At 39.1% G+C, this 19,229-nt stretch overlaps 4 pseudogenes across 1 annotated transcript in view; 1 reads left to right on the top strand and 3 right to left on the bottom strand.

The window, feature by feature from the left end:
- The window catches only part of Nid2-ps16 (nidogen 2, pseudogene 15), a 1,080,338-nt pseudogene that overhangs the window by 352,593 nt on the left and 708,516 nt on the right, over positions 1–19,229 (bottom strand).
- Naa11-ps7 (N(alpha)-acetyltransferase 11, NatA catalytic subunit, pseudogene 7) lies at positions 12,948–13,606 on the bottom strand (annotated as a pseudogene).
- On the bottom strand, positions 13,717–13,908 carry Txnl4a-ps3 (thioredoxin-like 4A, pseudogene 3; annotated as a pseudogene).
- The window catches only part of LOC120101869 (uncharacterized), a 35,202-nt pseudogene continuing 29,905 nt past the window's right edge, over positions 13,933–19,229 (top strand).

Raw genomic sequence — 19,229 nt, 5'->3', positions numbered from 1 at the left:
GGGATAATATTTGAAATGTAGATAAAGAGAATGTCCAAGAAAAAAAAAAAGAAATGGTCATTCTACCAAAAGTATTCATTAGATTCAGTGTGAGCCCCATCAAAATTCCAGTAGATCCACAGATCTTGAATGGACTAATCTCAACTTCAAATGAAAGTAAACACACACACAGACACATAGAGACAGAGAGAGAGAGAGAGAGAGAGAGAGAGAGAGAGAGAGAGAGAGAGAGGGAACTGGATATCTAAAACACTGTGATATAATAAAATATGGTATTGGCACAAAACAGACAGAGTGATAAAAAGAATTGACCTGATAAGCCAGACACAAATTTACATACCTATGGTAGATTTCATCAAATGTCTGCATGCAGGAGAATAAAAATAGGTTTATACTTACCACCCTGTACAAAACTCAACTACAAATGCAACAAAACTACAACAATAAGCCAGATATACTCAATATGATAGGAGAGTATGTAATGAATAACCTTGAACTCACTGACAGAAGACAATAGTTTCTGAACAAGACACTATTAATGAAAGTGCTAACACCAAAATTTAATAGAAATGGGACCACCTTAAACCAAGAAGCTATACATGCCGAAAGACACTGTCATTAGGCAAATCAAGAGCCTACAGAATGGGCAAAGATATTTAATCAACAATACATTCTGTAGAGGACAAATATACTAAGTACATAAAAATAAAAAAAATTGGTTTTCCTTCCTGGTTGCTGCCGCCACAGAGAGCCCGTGGGCAGCACCCCACGAGCAAACTTGAGCCTCAGGACCACAGGTAAGACCAACTTGTCTGCTGCAAGAAAGCTGCCTGGTGAAATCGGGACACAGAGGCAGAATTCCTCTAGGACCGGGCACGTCCTGTGTTTACCGGAATCCCACACCCGCGGATCCCGGCCCGCAGCAGCTCTCTGCTCCCAGACCCCGTGGGAAAGAGACCTCACCGCCTGGTCAGGTGGGCACTCCTAAGGCTGCAGAGCGGAAGAGACCACCAACACTGCCCACCCCTGCCCACATCCCTGGCCCAAGAGGAAACTGTATAAGGCCTCTGGGCTCCCGTGGGGGAGGGCCCAGGAGCGGCAGGACATCTGCCTGACACAGCCGGAACCTGAAGGAAACAGACCGGATAAACAGTTCTCTGCACCCAAATCCCGTGGGAGGGAGAGCTAAACCCTCAGAGAGGCAGACACGCCTGGGAAACCAGAAGAGACTGGACTCTGCATACACATCTCGGACGCCAGAGGAAAACACCAAAGGCCATCTGGAACCCAGGTGCGCTGAAGCTCCCGGAAGGGGCGGCGCATATCTTCCTGGTTGCTGCCGCTGCAGAGAGCCCCTGGGCAGCACCCCACGAGCGAACTTGAGCCTCGGGACCACAGGTAAGACCAAATTTTCTGCTGCAAGAAAGCTGCCTGGTGAACTCAAGACCCACAGGAACAGCTGAAGACCTGTAGAGAGGAAAAACTACACGCCCGAAAGCAGAACACTCTGTCCCCATAACTGACTGAAAGAGAGGAAAACAGGTCTACAGCACTCCTGACACACAGGCTTATAGGACAGTCTAGCCACTGTCAGAAATAGCAGAACAAAGTAACACTAGAGATAATCTGATGGCGAGAGGCAAGCGCAGGAACCCAAGCAACAGAAACCAAGACTACATGGCATCATCGGAGCCCAATTCTCCCACCAAAACAAACATGGAATATCCAAACACACCAGAAAAGCAAGAACTAGTTTCAAAATCATATTTGATCATGATGCTGGAGGACTTCAAGAAAGACATGAAGAACTCCCTTAGGGAAACACAGGAAAACATTAATAAACAAGTAGAAGCCTACAGAGAGGAATCGCAAAAATCCCTGAAAGAATCGCAAAAATCCCTGAAAGAATTCCAGGAAAACACAATCAAACAGTTGAAGGAATTAAAAATGGAAATAGAAGCAATCAAGAAAGAACACATGGAAACAACCCTGGATATAGAAAAAAAAAAGAAGAGACAAGGAGCTGTAGATACAAGCCTCACCAACAGAATACAAGAGATGGAAGAGAGAATCTCAGGAGCAGAAGATTCCATAGAAATCATTGACTCAACTGTCAAAGATAATGTAAAGCAGAAAAAGCTACTGGTCCAAAACATACAGGAAATCCAGGACTCAATGAGAAGATCAAACCTAAGGATAATAGGTATAGAAGAGAGTGAAGACTCCCAGCTCAAAGGACCAGTAAATATCTTCAACAAAATTATAGAAGAAAACTTCCCTAACCTAAAAAAAGAGATACCCATAGGCATACAAGAAGCCTACAGAACTCCAAATAGATTGGACCAGAAAAGGAACACCTCCCGTCATATAATAGTCAAAACACCAAATGCACAAAATAAAGAAAGAATATTAAAAGCAGTAAGGGAAAAAGGTCAAGTAACATATAAGGCAGACCTATCAGAATCACACCAGATTTCTCGCCAGAAACTATGAAGGCCAGAAGATCCTGGACTGATGTCATACAGACCCTAAGAGAACACAAAAGCCAGCCCAGGTTACTGTATCCTGCAAAACTCTCAATAAACATAGATGGAGAAACCAAGATATTCCATGACAAAACCAAATTTACACAATATCTTTCTACAAATCCAGCACTACAAAGGATAATAAATGGTAAAGCCCAACATAAGGAGGCAAGCTATACCCTAGAAGAAGCAAGAAACTAATCGTCTTGGCAACAAAACAAAGAGAATGAAAGCACACAAACATAACCTCACATCCAAATATGAATATAACGGGAAGCAATAATCACTATTCCATAATATCTGTCAACATCAATGGCCTCAACTCCCCAATAAAAAGAAATAGATTAACAAACTGGATACGCAATGAGGACCCTGCATTCTGCTGCCTACAGGAAACACACCTCAGAGAAAGACAGACACTACCTTAGAGTGAAAGGCTGGAAAACAACTTTCCAAGCAAATGGTCAGAAGAAGCAAGCTGGAGTAGCCATTCTAATATCAAATAAAATCAATTTTCAACTAAATGTCATCAAAAAAGATAAGGAAGGACACTTCATATTCATCAAAGGAAAAATCCACCAAGATGAACTCTCAATCCTAAATATCTATGCCCCAAATACAAGGGCACCTACATATGTAAAAGAAACCTTACTAAAGCTCAAAACACACATTGCACCTCACACAATAATAGTGGGAGATTTCAACACCCCACTCTCATCAATGGACAGATCATGGAAACAGAAATTAAACAGAGATGTAGACAGACTAAGAGAAGTCATGAGCCAAATGGACTTAATGGATATTTATAGAACATTCTATCCTAAAGCAAAAGGATATACCTTCTTCTCCGCTCCTCATGGTACTTTCTCCAAAATTGACCATATAATTGGTCAAAAAATGGGCCTCAACAGGTACAGAAAGATAGAAATAATCCCATGCGTGCTATCGGAGCACCACGGCCTAAAACTGGTCTTCAATAACAATCAAGGAAGAATGTCCACATATACTTGGAAATTGAACAATGCTCTACTCAATGATAACCTGGTCAAGGAAGAAATAAGGAAAGAAATTAAAAACTTTTTAGAATTTAATGAAAATGAAGGTACAACATACCCAAACTTATGGGACACAATGAAAGCTGTGCTAAGAGGAAAACTCATAGCTCTGAGTGCCTGCAGAAAGAAACAGGAAAGAGCATATGTCAGCAGCTTGACAGCACACCTAAAAGCTCTAGAACAAAAAGAAGCAAATACACCCAGGAGGAGTAGAAGGCAGGAAATAATCAAACTCAGAGCTGAAATCAACCAAGTAGAAACAAAAAGGACCATAGAAAGAATCAACAGAACCAAAAGTTGGTTCTTTGAGAAAATCAACAAGATAGATAAACCCTTAGCCAGACTAATGAGAGGACACAGAGAGTGCCTCCAAATTAACAAAATCAGAAATGAAAAGGGAGAGATAACAACAGATTCAAAGGATATTCAAAAATCATCAGATCTTACTATAAAAACCTATATTCAACAAAACTTGAAAATCTTCAGGAAATGGACAATTTCCGAGACAGATACCAGGTACCGAAGTTAAATCAGGAACAGATAAACCATTTAAACAACCCCATAACTCCTAAGGAAATAGAAGCAGTCATTAAAGGTCTCCCAACCAAAAAGAACCCAGGTCCAGACGGGTTTAGTGCAGAATTCTATCAAACCTTCATAGAAGACCTCATACCAATATTATCCAAACTATTCCACGAAATTGAAACAGATGGATCACTACCGAATACCTTCTACGAAGCCACAATTACTCTTATACCTAAACCACACAAAGACACAACAAAGAAAGAGAACTTCAGACCAATTTCCCTTATGAATATCGACGCAAAAATACTCAACAAAATTCTGGCAAACCGAATCCAAGAGAACATCAAAACAATCATCCACCATGACCAAGTAGGCTTCATCCCAGGCATGCAGGGATGGTTTAATATACGGAAAACCATCAACGTGATCCATTATATAAACAAACTGAAAGAACAAAACCATATGATCATTTCATTAGACGCTGAGAAAGCATTTGACAAAATTCACCACCCCTTCATGATAAAAGTCCTGGAAAGAATAGGAATTCAAGGCCCATACCTGAACATAGTAAAAGCCATATACAGCAAACCAGTTGCTAACATTCAACTAAATGGAGAGAAACTTGAAGCTATCACACTAAAATCAGGGACTAGACAAGGCTGCCCACTCTCTCCCTACTTATTCAATATAGTTCTTGAAGTTCTAGCCCGAGCAATCAGACAACAAAAGGAGGTCAAGGGGATACAGATCGGAAAAGAAGAAGTCAAAATATCACTATTTGCAGATGATATGATAGTATATTTAAGTGATCCCAAAAGTTCCACCAGAGAAATACTAAAGCTGATAAACAACTTCAGCAAAGTGGCTGGGTATAAAATTAACTCAAATAAATCAGTTGCCTTCCTCTATACAAAAGAGAAACAAGCCGAGAAAGAAATTAGGGAAACGACACCCTTCATAATAGACCCAAATAATATAAAGTACCTCGGTGTGACTTTAACAAAGCAAGTAAATGATCTGTACAATAAGAACTTCAAGACACTGAAGAAGGAAATTGAAGAAGACCTCAGAAGATGGAAAGATCTCCCATGCTCATGGATTGGCAGGATTAATATAGTAAAAATGGCCATTTTACCAAAAGCAATCTACAGATTCAATGCAATCCCCATCAAAATACCAATCCAATTCTTCAAAGAGTTAGACAGAACAATTTGCAAATTCATCTGGAATAACAAAAAACCCAGGATAGCTAAAGCTATCCTCAACAATAAAAGGACTTCAGGGGGAATCACTATCCCTGAACTCAAGCAGTATTACAGAGCAATAGTGATAAAAACTGCATGGTATTGGTACAGAGACAGACAGATAGACCAATGGAATAGAATTGAAGGCCCAGAAATGAACCCACACACCTATGGTCACTTGACTTTTGACAAAGGAGCCAAAACCATCCAATCGAAAAAAGATAGCATTTTCAGCAAATGGTGCTTGTTCAACTGGAAGTCAACATGTAGAAGAATGCAGATCGATCCATGCTTATCACCGTATACAAACCTTAAGTCCAAGTGGATCAAGGACCTCCACATCAAAGCAGACACACTCAAACTAATAGAAGAAAAACTAGGGAAGCATCTGGAACACATGGGCACTGGAAAAAATTTCCTGAACAAAACACCAATGGCTTACGCTCTAAGATCAAGAATCGACAAATGGGATCTCATAAAACTGCAAAGCTTCTGTAAGGCAAAGGACACTGTGGTTAGGACAAAACGGCAACCAACAGATTTGGAAAAGATCCTTACCAATCCTACAACAGATAGAGGCCTTATATCCAAAATATACAAAGAACTCAAGAAGTTAGACCGCAGGGAAACAAATAACCCTATTAAAAAATGGGGCTCAGAGCTAAACAAAGAATTCACAGCTGAGGAATGACGAATGGCTGAGAAACACCTAAAGAAATGTTCAACATCTTTAGTCATAAGGGAAATGCAAATCAAAACAACCCTGAGATTTCACCTCACACCAGTGAGAATGGCTAAGATCAAAAACTCAGGGGACAACAGATGCTGGCGAGGATGTGGAGAAAGAGGAACACTCCTCCATTGTTGGTGGGATTGCAAACTGGTACAACCATTCTGGAAATCAATCTGGAGGATCCTCAGAAAATTGGACATTGAACTGCCTGAGGATCCAGCTATACCTCTCTTGGGCATATACCCAAAAGATGCCCCAACATATAAAAAAGACACGTGCTCCACCACGTTCATTGCAGCCTTATTTATAATAGCCAGAAGCTGGAAAGAACCCAGATGCTCTTCAACAGAGGAATGGATACAAAAATGTGGTACATCTACACAATGGAATATTACTCAGCTATCAAAAACATCGACTTTATGAAATTCGTAGGCAAATGGTTGGAACTGGAAAACATCATCCTGAGTGAGCTAACCCAATCACAGAAAGACATACATGGTATGCACTCATTGATAAGTGGCTATTAGCCCAAATGCTTGAATTACCCTAGATGCCTAGAACAAATGAAACTCAAGACAGATGATCAAAATGTGAATGCTTCACTCCTTCTTTAAAAGGGGAACAAGAATACCCTTGGCAGGGAATAGAGAGGCAAAGATTAAAACAGACACAGAAGGAACACCATTCAGAGCCTGCCCCACATATGGCCCATATATATACAGCCACCCAATTAGACTAGATGAATGCAGCAAAGAAGTGCATGTCGACAGGAGCCGGATGTATATCGCTCCTGAGAGACACAGCCAGAATACAGTAAATACAGAGGCGAATGCCAGCAGCAAACCACTGAACTGAGAACGGGACCCCTGTTGAAGGAATCAGAGAAAGAACTCGAAGAGCTTGAAAGAGCTCGATACCCCTTATGAACAACAATGCCAATCAACCAGAGCTTCCAGGGACTAAGCCACTACCTAAAGACTATACATGGACTGACCCTGGACTCTGACCTCATAGGTAGCAATGAATATTCTAGTAAGATCACCAGTGGAAGGGGAAGCCCTTGGTCCTGCTAAGACTGAACCCCCAGTGAACGTGATTGTTGGGGGGAGGGCAGTAATGGGGGAGGGTGGGGAGGGGAACTCCCATAAAGAAGGGGAGGGGGAGGGATTAGGGGTATGTTTGCCTGGAAACCGGGAAAGGGAATAACACTCGAAATGTACATAAGAAACACTCAAGTTAATAAAAAAAAAAGAATGTTAAAAAAATTGGTTTTCAATAAAAATATGCAAACTTTTTCATTCTCTATGAAAATCAGTATGGAGGTTCCTCAGAAAGTTGGAAATCAATTTATCTCAAGATCTAGCTATATCACACTTCAACATAAACCCAAAGCATATTTCATCATATCAGAGAGAGACTTTCCCTACTATATTTAATGCTGATCTATTCCCAATTACCAGAAAGTGGAAATGAGCTAGATGCCTCTCTAAAGAAGAATGGATGAATAAAATTTGATAGTTTACATATTCCAATATTACACAGTTGTTAAAGAAAATGGCATCATGTAATTTGCAGGCAAATGATGGAACTGGAAAATTAACATCCCAAGTGAGGTATCCTCGACCCAGAAAGACAAACATGTCCTATATCACCTACACATGGATATTAGCTGTTAAGCAAATGAGAACCAAGCTTCACTGAATGTATAGAATAGAAACAATTAGACTTTTAAAACATGGAATATTCCTATATGGGAAAATATGATTTATCTTTTGCAGGGCAGAGATTTTCCTACTTACTGAAAAATTAGGTTAAATCTGGACTTTAATTAATGTTGTTTTGAAAGGGATTGATCTCTAAGAGGTAATCCAAAGCTTGATAGAAAAGAAAATATAGAATTAAACATAGGTTCTTACATTTAACCAGAAGCAGCATATCATGGAAGACATATTCCATTGAACTTCTCATACAAAATCAGATTAATATAAGCTGACTATATCATCACTTAACTGCTTTTTCTCTTGATATAATCATTATCAACACCATACTCCAGAATGTCCTTCTATATGCCTGATGTGCCGGTTATGGCAGGATTACTGAATTTATGAAACTTTATAGTATTTTATTAAGTGAAGCTTCAGTTAATTACAAAAGTACAAAATTATAATTCATTTAAATTACTTTTAAGATGTGTTACCATATTCTATGACTAAGGGAGTGCTAATATTTTTATAAATTATTTTAATTTTTATATAAAAGTATGGCACACATGGAGCTCTCTATGAAGACCAAAAGAGGATGCAGGGTGAGTTGAAGATAGGGTTATAAGATGTGTGAGCCACCAAAAGTCAACAATAGGAACCAAATCTAAGTCCTTTGGACAGGCAGAAAATGCCTAGACAAGATAACCTGTGGATGTTAATCTTTGGACACAAACTAGGAAAATCAAGTTTCGTGAGAATTTCAAAAGTGTATGCTGGTCTTGTATTTCTTCTGTTTTTTTGTTTTTTGTTTTGTTTTTTTTTTTTACTGTGTTTTGTTTTAAAAACAAACTTGACTGACTAAGACCAAACAAATTGGGTATAAGTTCAAATACTTTGAGCTATTTAGTAATAATAATTTAATAATTTAATGGGTAATAATTTTAATTTACAAATTTATTTGATTAATCTAGGCTCTACTCTATAAAACTTGCTATATATTGATAGCTGTGTGTCCTCCTCTGTATCCTTCAAAGATGTCTGGCTTCACAGAAGTGTGTGAAGGTTTCTGATTCTATGTCAGGAAAGCACATTACAATTTAAAGTTCCTTGTGATTTTGTGTCTATTCAGTTCTAAGGTTCTCAGTGTTAAAGAAGTCTCCATGCTACCTTTTTCATAAGGAACCTTATGTTGAAAAAATAAAAATTGACAATTTTTGAAGATTCATAAGCATTTCACAATATTTTAAACCAATATCTTCTTATACACATGTCTGTCTATCCATCTATCTGCCTGTCCATCTGTCCATCCATCCATCCCTCTCTATCTATCTTTCTATCTATCTATCTATCTATCTATCTATCTATCTATCTATCTATCTATCCATCCATGTATCTGTCTTCTATCTCATCTATATCTTATAGGTATATCTACATCTATACGTATATTTATAGTTGTGAAAATGTTATTCATTACAAACACTTGTGGTTCCACCTGTGTACAAAAATTATGTTTTAAAGCCACAAAGAGAGTAAATTAAATGCATGTGTCACTTTGCCAGATGACATGTGCCTTAGAATATTCACATCACAATAGTCCTTCAGCCTGACAACTACAGAATCCTCAGACCTCAGTAGTTTTCTAGCCACTGTAGTCACCAGTTTGGTGTCTAGAGGCAGGAAGGCAAACGAAAATTTCACATTGTTTGATAAGTTCTTCATCGCAGGCTCTACTAAAAAGGTATATATTTATATAATTTGATAGACTTATGGTATCATGAAGTGTTCTGTCTTGATTATTCAAGATCATATGAGATAACTCAACTCATCAGTGGTTTCTTGATAGGGTAATCATTGTAGCAATATTCAGTACCAATCTTCTACAGAAACAAAGTTATCACATGGAGAGGGGTATATTTTGTGCTACACAGGAGAATAATTTCTGTAAAGTTTTAAAAACTGTACAAGTTAGAAGTGAGGATTATTTTATGCTCAATCCAATTACTTTCCCCCCATGGCTGTAGATTTTTATTTTAAGAAACTGGTAAATCTAACCCACAATCTAAGAATTCTATGGTTTTTAAGACATTTTTATTGTTTCCAACATACATTGTGCCCTTTGGAATCTAATGCTCAGAATTTAACACTGACTCAGATGAGACATACACAACTTTCATGACATGGTCATTAACTTAAAATTTTGTTCATGAAGCTGAGGTACTACTATTTTTTAAACATATCTTTACAATACTGCTTGATGTGTGTGATGGCAACTATTGTCTGTTCTCCTTTTGATTCATGTGAGTCCTAAGTCCTTTCTAAGTGAAAGCTATGACATTTCTATACATATTCTTTGAAAGATGTAACATATATTGTGGGATGAATTATAGTCACTTGAGTAACTATATATGTTAAATATCCAAACTGAAAGAGCAGGGCACAATAAAGAAACCACCAAAACAGAAGCCACTCCCTTATTATAGGGAACAATTTTATTATGAATAAGAGAGAAAAATGTTCAGAGGCACATGGAAAATTTCAGAATATAGAAAACAGAAACAGGCTTGACCAAGTCTGGGAAAAGACAAGGAAGACTATCAGAAGAGAGAATGGAGATAGCTTGGTCACGGAAAAGGACTCACAAAGAGAGGAAGGGGATTCTAGCACATGTTAGGAGTTAGTATAATGAAGAAGGGGATGAGGATGTTGGAAAATGTCTGTAACCTAGATGTGGGATTTTAAATTTATACCAAGTATGATTACCTCCTTCAAGAATGAAGAAGGTCAGAATGGAAATTGATATCCTAATATGAACAAGTCAATGGAGAGCCATATGTCCCTTTTGCCACAGTCAGGGGAAATGTCTACCTTTGCTAGACAAGACCAATTTCACAAATTTTTTGATGAATGCTTGTATTTTTTCATTTTTCCTTTTATTTTTCTTGTTGTTTTTTTTGTTTGTAACTATCAGGAATCTTTCTTTCTTGTGTCTTGAACTGGACCGAGCCTGGCAATTGAGATAACCTGATTATTTTCAGCACATCTACTGTTGGGAGCGGCTAAAGATGGCACTGACATCTAGTGGTCGTTTGTGGTATACAACCATTATAGCCGTGTCCCTGGCCTTCCTCTGGCATTTACAAGGCCAGGGTGATATACATGCTAATAAGGTATCTCATACTGCACCAATCCCCAGAGGACAAATTTACAGTCACTGTCTGTCTTGAATTTAAGGCGAGTGCCTTTGTTCCTCGGGGTCCCCATATCAACAATTAGGTGTTCCTGCAATAAAGGCTGCTGAGAAAAATCCGACGGTGTTGCGTCTTTCTTGCTGGTCAGGGTGGGCACAACAATCTACAATATTAGCTCACAAAGGTTTAGTTATAGCATTTTCTCAGAGTATCATATCTGATATGTGACATAATATATATCTACATTAGGATTTATAAAAGTTTCAAAAAATCAGTTATAAAGTAGCAATGAAATAATTTTATTGGAGGGTATCACTACAAGTTTAGGAACTGCATTAAAGTGTTGTAGCATTTAGAGTTTGAGAACCATTGCTCTATATCCTACCAACTACACTTCTTCAAACTATTCCCATGACACTTCTGAAAAGAGTCCCACTTCTGAAAAGATCCTACTTCTTCAATACGTTCCCAATAGTTCCCTTCATCCATGACATAGTTTCTGTTACATTTTAAAGCTGTCTATAGCTCAACAGAATCATGCTTGGAAAACTGAGTCTGCATTTTAACTCCGTTAACCCTTTGAACTACAGTATGAACATTGGTTTTTAACTTATCCACTGAACACTTGTTCTCTAGGTGGAGCTCTGCATCAGGAGAATTTTTTTTCTCCAATATGGACATGACTAAGGAGGAAGATGTAGGAGAAGAAAATCGAACCGTGGTTTGCCAAGGTGCTGCGGTTATCCGAAGAGGCTGGAAAAGAAAGAAACGATATCTGACCTGTTCAATGACATTTTGGTGGTATCCAGTAAACTGTAAGTATACGCATCATGCTTTCCTTACTATAAGAGGCTACTCAGTGGAAAGGCCTTAAGGTACAAAACTGTTTATAACTTCCTTTATTTTTGAGATTATAATTATGTTACATTCTCCTTCTTTTTCCTCTTCCATGTCCTTCCACATCCTTCCATATACCCCTCCTTGTTCTCTTTTGAAATCATGGCTTTCTGGTTTTTTTTATTACTCATTCTTACTCATTATTTTATATGTAAGCTAACATAAGATACACATATATAATAGATATTCATGGATACATATATATGTACAGTTTCTAAGTACTTAAATATAACCTACTCAGTGAGTATACTTTGCTTGTATTTGTGTTTTCAGGAATGTGTATTTGGTATTAGATAGGCAATCTAATTGACAATCCTAGGGGAGATTTCTCTTACTCTCAAGTTTCCTTAGTGGCATATACTTCTTTGAGTAGGGTTGATGCTTACTGGACTACTCCTATATATTTCTCAATTTGTTTTGACACATTCTTTGAGCACATTTAAAAAATTAATTAATTAAGGTACTACTCTGCTGTTTGAATCTGGTGAAAGATTAGCGACAAGCTACCAAGGAGACAGTTATGCAGGCATGTGCCCACATTTCTAGCATTTTTTAAAAACTAACTTAGGAGTATTACAACTGGTAATACTTTCCACCAGGAAAGAGAGCATTCTTCTTCAAGGAAGGGAGGGCAAGGCCAGGCAGTTCCCCAGAAAGCAAGAGCAGATAACTCCCCACAAGGGAGAGGACATGAGGACTAGCTTGACGGTTCTACTCCAAGGAAAACCCAGATAAACACTGGCAAATGCAGGATGCTGGGGTATTCTCAAGTTGTCCCCACTTCCTGTTTAGCATTCTAGGATTTGGAAACCTGCAGGATATACAGAACCAATACAGCACTGAACAGAATCTGATGGCAGCATGAAGTAGCCAAGAAAGGCGCTGCCTGGCAGTCCTCAGGCCTCCTTGACTCCCGCACAACAGGTTCTGTGTCCAGGTGTGCCTCCATGATCATACAGGTTATGCAGAAGGTTGCTAAGCATCAAAAGGAGAGCCATTTGCGTCACAGGACTGCAGAACAAGGTTCCCAAGAACAATATGACTAAAATACGAGGACCTGTTGTGCTCAAGCAGGTCCTAAGAGGCGGACCCCAAGGTCTGCAAGCTGTCTTGGACACCAGTGCTATCTTTGCCATTACTGCCACTGTCACCTCTAGCCAGGTTGTCCCGCTGATAGGCCTCTTCGGAACCAGGAAGTGTGCTATCCTGATTCTCCTTGGAACCAAAAACGACATATCTGCCTTTCTTCAGCACCAGTTGCCTTCTCAGCTCATCTGCCATCTGTGAGAGATCTCGCTTCAGAGCATATGCATCTTCGCCATCTGCATAGTACTTGGGCTCCACCTCACTAACCTGGAAGTTCAGGGTGCTGGAACAGAGGTGCAAGGCTGCTCGGTTGCTCTTCCTGGCATGCAGGGAGACATACTTTGCACTGAAGTCCTCTATCATGGCCTGGGAGGCCTGGTCCATTAGCTTCTTGGCCAGGCCAAAGCTTAGGTGGCAGCGCTTCACAGCCAGTGGGGTGATGTGTCCATGAGGGATGCTATCAGGATCCTCTTCCATTTTGGCCAGAACATAACCCACAATCTTCCCAACCTCATCCTCAGCAATGTAGGAGAGCTGGGCCACGAGAGGCCATGATAGTAGTACTTCATCTAGTAGTTCTCGGGCAGGCAGAGCAGGTTGCAGTGTTGTATGTTTATCAGGTCATATGGCCGAGCCCAGCAGATGCTCATATTGGCGGCAGAAAAGCCTATCAGACTCGGGAGAATCAGAGAGGATGCCACAGAGCACAAGCGACACCAGCACCATTTGCTTTAAGACACCTGGGTTATCCAAACGGAACTCATACGAGATGAGGAAGATCTCTCACTATTTTCCATTTCGTTTCGGCGATGCTGTACAGAACTTTGTATATCTTCATGCAAGTGGGGTCCTAGTCGTGTCCGAAGTAAATGATGACCACGCAGTCCTCCTCTGAAAGGATTGGCCGGTCTACCTGCCAGCCATTGTGTAGATGCGGAAGCATGTACAACATTCTGGACGCGCTTGCACAGCATGACCTCGCGAGCTACCTCTAACCTCGTGTGAGCCCACAGGGCCGGACCAATGGGCAAAGCACCAGTGTGCTTTATGTTTTGATCTGCAATGTTCAAGACTCCACAAGATCCATGGGGCAGGACAGAGGTGCATTGTCCTAGAAGAATGTGAACAAGACAAGATATTATTTATCCTAGACATTCTTCTTCCCAAAATGATCTGATTTTATCTGTGTCTTAAAAGTACACAGATCTATCTCTTCCCAATAATAATGTGTAGTATAATTAAATTTGAAAAATACTTTATATACTCCCACATTTTCTTAAAAATTAGTATTTAATTGAATGATGAAAAGTTACTCATGCAATACTCAAGTAATTGAATGTCTCTGCAGAAGAATATCACTGGTTTTTATAGTCAATTAAAAAGGACTGGTGTCATTAGACCATCAGAGTCAGGTATAATTTTCAGAGTTCAGGAAAATTTCAAATTTGCATTCTAATCTTTCATGAGAAGTGCTCATGGCATATTGATATTATATTGAGTGTAGTTGATGGAATCACAGGGATTGTGTAGCGTGTGCCTTCTGCTCTAATCAAACATACACCAAAATTCAAATTTTTTTCCACATGAAAAGTTCATGCATACTCCATATTTGGGCTCTTTTCATTCTTCTATCCAAATTCTTAGTGTCATCACACAGTTGACTCAAATAACACAAACACAAGTTTTATGAGCATTCTAGGCTCTGTGACTTTGCTCTTTACATGGAAAAGCATTTGTCATAGACTCTGACAAAGAGAAGATTACCTTTTGTTCTTTGAATGTTTTCTATTCCTCTGGTAAAATCTCAAAAGTTTGTTATTTAATACTTAGGGTTTCTCTCTTATCAAATATGAGAAATATTATATTTAGGGATGGTAAAGTGTCACATGACAGCACGGCAGTACAAAAATTAGGTCATTTAGAGGTGGAATCGTGTAGAGACTGCCAAATATACCTATACCATAATTGATGACCACAGACGTAAGATATTTTTATGTATAATAACCTTAAAAATCTTACCATTTATCATGACTCTAATATTTTTCAATTTCACAGTTCCATGGAACAGACCATTTGGTAGTATTTCTTTCTACAAAGGTATTTTACTTTTGTTAATATTTTAATTCCTTGGTGATATAGGAATGGTAGTATGTGCTTCGATATACATATATATATGTATGTATGTATATATATGTATATATACACATTTGATATTCTGTCTCGAAATCAGTTGTTAATTAGATGGGCAATGGAAAGTGTTTTGCATTCTCCTGTCCATTCCTTATTTTATTTAATTTGGTGGAAGTTCTGCATTTATTATTTCCTCTTCGTATTAGAGTAAACAGTACTCTCAAGTCTTATTTTAAGTTCCACTAAGTAGATGTCACTCTATCATACACATTCCAACCATCTGCTGCTTCCTCCTTGAGGTCAAGCAAATTTCTATTCTTCTGTTTGTTTCAGGCACATCATTTTGAGGACTGGCTATACTACTTAAGTCAATGTGTTATTACCTGACTATATCTGTTTCTGAAACATTTTTGAGTATTCACCAGTCAAATAATGAATATTGCTGAACTTATTTTCTTATATTGAAAGCTATGATGATTCTGAAAAAATATTAACAGGGATTAGCTTGAAATATGCTCCTAATTAATCTTGCTGTATTGTATATTTTTGTTGCATTTCACAGATCCATTCGTGAAGCCAAGAAACACAACAAAATGGAACTTCCCATGCAGATATTCACTGAGAACATTGCAGGCTGTGACACTGTATGTGAATACAAAACCAAAACTAATATTCCATGTTCATGACTAGGAGAGAGACAGTTTGTAAAGTATTGGAAGATGGAGACATAAGAAGAGCATGGATGGGGAGAGCAGGACAAAGGGAGAGAGTGGCAGTGGGACAGAGAGACTGAGGGAGAGAATTTAGACAGTATTGTGTGGAACTAATTAAATTATTTTACATTAAATTATATTAAATTATATCTGTAGTCAATGCAGACATAGGATTCTCATATGTGATGTGTAGAGAGCAACATGAAACAAGACTGATTCATGTACTAGAGATCCAAAAAGAGGAAATACTTTTTGTTAACTCACTGAAAATTGAACCAAATATTTCCAACAGCATATATTTCCAAGTGGAGTATTATTAGTACAATTAAATTGCTCCCTGCTGAATACTTATTGCTTATATATAAACTTGTGTGTTGTTTCCTCTATTCCTTATTCATTTTAAAATATTTATGTCTAGTAAACAATTTTTATTATATAATATTATCATAAAGCATTATTGATATACCTAAGTGTTATAACCATAACACTCCATACCTAACTGTTCAATGATATATTAGCTCTTTATCTCCATTCCTAAGTGTTCAATGACATATTAGGTCTTTATCTCCATTCTGTGCTCTTTCTCTAAGTCTCTTACTATGCATCCTTATACCTTCCTCTGAATACCAGCTACAAAGTCATGGCTTTCATCCTCATGTTTATTTGAATAATCTAGTCATGAGGGTATCTTTGCATGTGACTTCTGTTCAGAAATTACCTTTATAAATTTAACAGTGGTGTGTGTATGTGTGTGTGTGTGTGTGTGTGTGTGTGTGTGTGTTCATCTTTGTGTATGGTGTTTAGGATAAAACTCACAACCTCACAATACTATACAGTAGTTCTATCATTGAGATAAACATAAATATCTATTGAATAATTGTCTATTTTTCTCAGGCTTATATTATTGTTCACTTCCCAGTATTGGGTTTAGTGCAGATCAAAAATTTAACTACTATGTAACATGTAGACATTTCCTACTGTAAAGCAGAATAGACTGTGACTCAGGGATCACCACCTCTCTGCCTTTCATAAATGCTAATGGGTACACCTAGAGTCAGTGTTCTAACATGTCACTGTGGACACTGCACTAGACTTACAAAGGGCACTATAATGAAGATATTTTAGATCACCAAGCAATTTCTTACTCATATCAGGTCCACGTTACACAAAACAGTAACTAAAAATAGTATAAAATAGATTTTGAGTCAGTGACATAAATCAGGGAACACTCATTAGCTTGGCTGAACCATATATGTCCTCAGGACAGAGAAGAGCAGAAGAGCAGCACGTCCCATAGGGAAATGGTCTCTTGCCTCTGCTGTTTGACTTTAGCTGTGGCAAATGCTCAGCATTGTACACTTTTGTGACTTAGATCCATTTGCTTTAACATGAACATTTTTACTAATTCCCTCCCATGACTCTAGTGCTTTAATATTTTATCCTACCATAATTATTAAAAACCTTTCGTGTAGTTCAGAAGATTGGTAATAGATAATTATAACTTTTATTCATGTTATATGTTTATATCCTTTTTGTCTTTGAAGAGATATTATCAGATCATCAAAACATTCTTCTACCTTTCTTAGATATCTTCCCTTATTTTCTTTCTTCATATTCTCTAGTCAGTATTCAGAAATAATTCTTCATATATATAATTATATATATATCAATTTTTTAGTAGTTTTCATTGATTTTTTTGTTTATACTTTAGCCTTTTCTTTTATCGTTTGAAAATTCTTTGAATCATCAATGTATTTCATTACACTTAAGATAAACCTGTAAAGTTTTTCTATGGATAAATTAGGAAAATGTTTTAATCCTATTTTTATATTAGGATTTTTCCGCCTAATTTTTTTTCTTTACTCTTAAGATTGAATGTAGATCTCTCAGACACTGCTTATATTTTAAAATAGATAGATGCAGATGATTTTAGAATTATCTTTATTTGATAATTTCATGTAAGTATAGAAATGCCAAATCCCCCGCACAATCACACGATATCCCCAAACCTTTCCCTATATTCATGTTCTTTCCTTTTCTTGACTTTAATAATTACCAATGTATAAAATATTGACTTTTGGTCTTAGCATTGTATAGAAAACACCTGCACTGTCCTCATGAGTCAATGCTTATGCCATGGCTGGGGGACAGCATTTTACTACATGCCTCCATGATTTTAGTAATCTGTTTTAAAATTCATACCTTGTTAGTGATAGTATCACCTCACTGTTGCACATTTAGTCTATTAATATGTAATTTCAATATTTACAGTTATTATTTCTATCTGAAGATATAGGCAAATATATTTACGTTAAATGTTTTTTTATTTGTCTTTGAAAAATTAAAACATTTTATTCCTCATAGAAGGAGCATGTGAACTATCCTAAGGTTGATCTTCTCTCTTAAGAACTGTTTACCGCCGGCCCGCAGCAGCTCTCTGCTCCCAAACCCCGTAGGAGAGAGACCTCACCGCCTGATCAGGTGGGCACTCCTGAGGCTGCAGAGCAGAGGAGACCACCAACACTGCCCACCCCTGTCCACATCCCTGGCCCAAGAGGCAACTGTATAAGGCCTCTGGGTTCCCGTAGGGGAGGGCCCGGGAGCGGCAGGACCCCTGCGCCTGAGACACCGCCGGAACCTGAAGGAAACAGACTGGATAAACAGTTCTCTGCACCCAAATCCCGTGGGAGGGAGAGCTGAACCTTCAGAGAGGCAGACACGCCTGGGAAACCAGAAGAGACTGCACTCTGTGCACATCCAGACGCCAGAGGAAAACACCAAACGCCATCTGGAACCCTGGTGCACGGAGGCTCCCGGAAAGAGCGGCGCAGATCTTCCCGGTTGCTGCCACCGTGGAGAGGACTTAGGCAGTACCCCACGAGCAAACTTGAGCCTTGGAACCGCAGGTAGGACCAACTTTTCCCCTGCAAGAAACCTGCCTGGTGAACTCAGGACACACAGAGGCAAAATTCCTCTAGGACCGGGCACTTCCTGTGTTTACCGGAAGCCCCACACCCGCGGATCCCGGCCCGCAGCAGCTCTCTGCTCCCAAACCCCATGGGAGAGAGACCTCACCGCCTGATCAGGTGGGCACTCCTGAGGCTGCAGAGCGGAGGAGACCACCAACACTGCCCACCCCTGTCCACATCCCTGGCCCAAGAGGCAACTGTATAAGGCCTCTGGGTTCCCGTAGGGGAGGGCCCGGGAGCGGCAGGACCCCTGCGCCTGAGACACCGCCAGAACCTGAAGGAAACAGACCGGATAGACAGTTCTCTGCACCCAAATCCCGTGGGAGGGAGAGCTGAACCTTCAGAGAGGCAGACACGCCTGGGAAACCAGAAGAGACTGCACTCTGTGCACATCCAGACGCCAGAGGAAAACACCAAACGTCATCTGGAACCCTGGTGCACGGAGGCTCCCGGAAAGAGCG

The sequence above is a fragment of the Rattus norvegicus genome, chromosome 3 (assembly GCF_021556685.1).
Source record: "Rattus norvegicus strain SHRSP/BbbUtx chromosome 3, alternate assembly SHRSP_T2T, whole genome shotgun sequence".
Classification (NCBI taxonomy): domain Eukaryota; kingdom Metazoa; phylum Chordata; class Mammalia; order Rodentia; family Muridae; genus Rattus; species Rattus norvegicus.
Note: the sequence above shows the minus strand (reverse complement) of the source record. Positions and strands in the feature narration are given on the sequence as shown.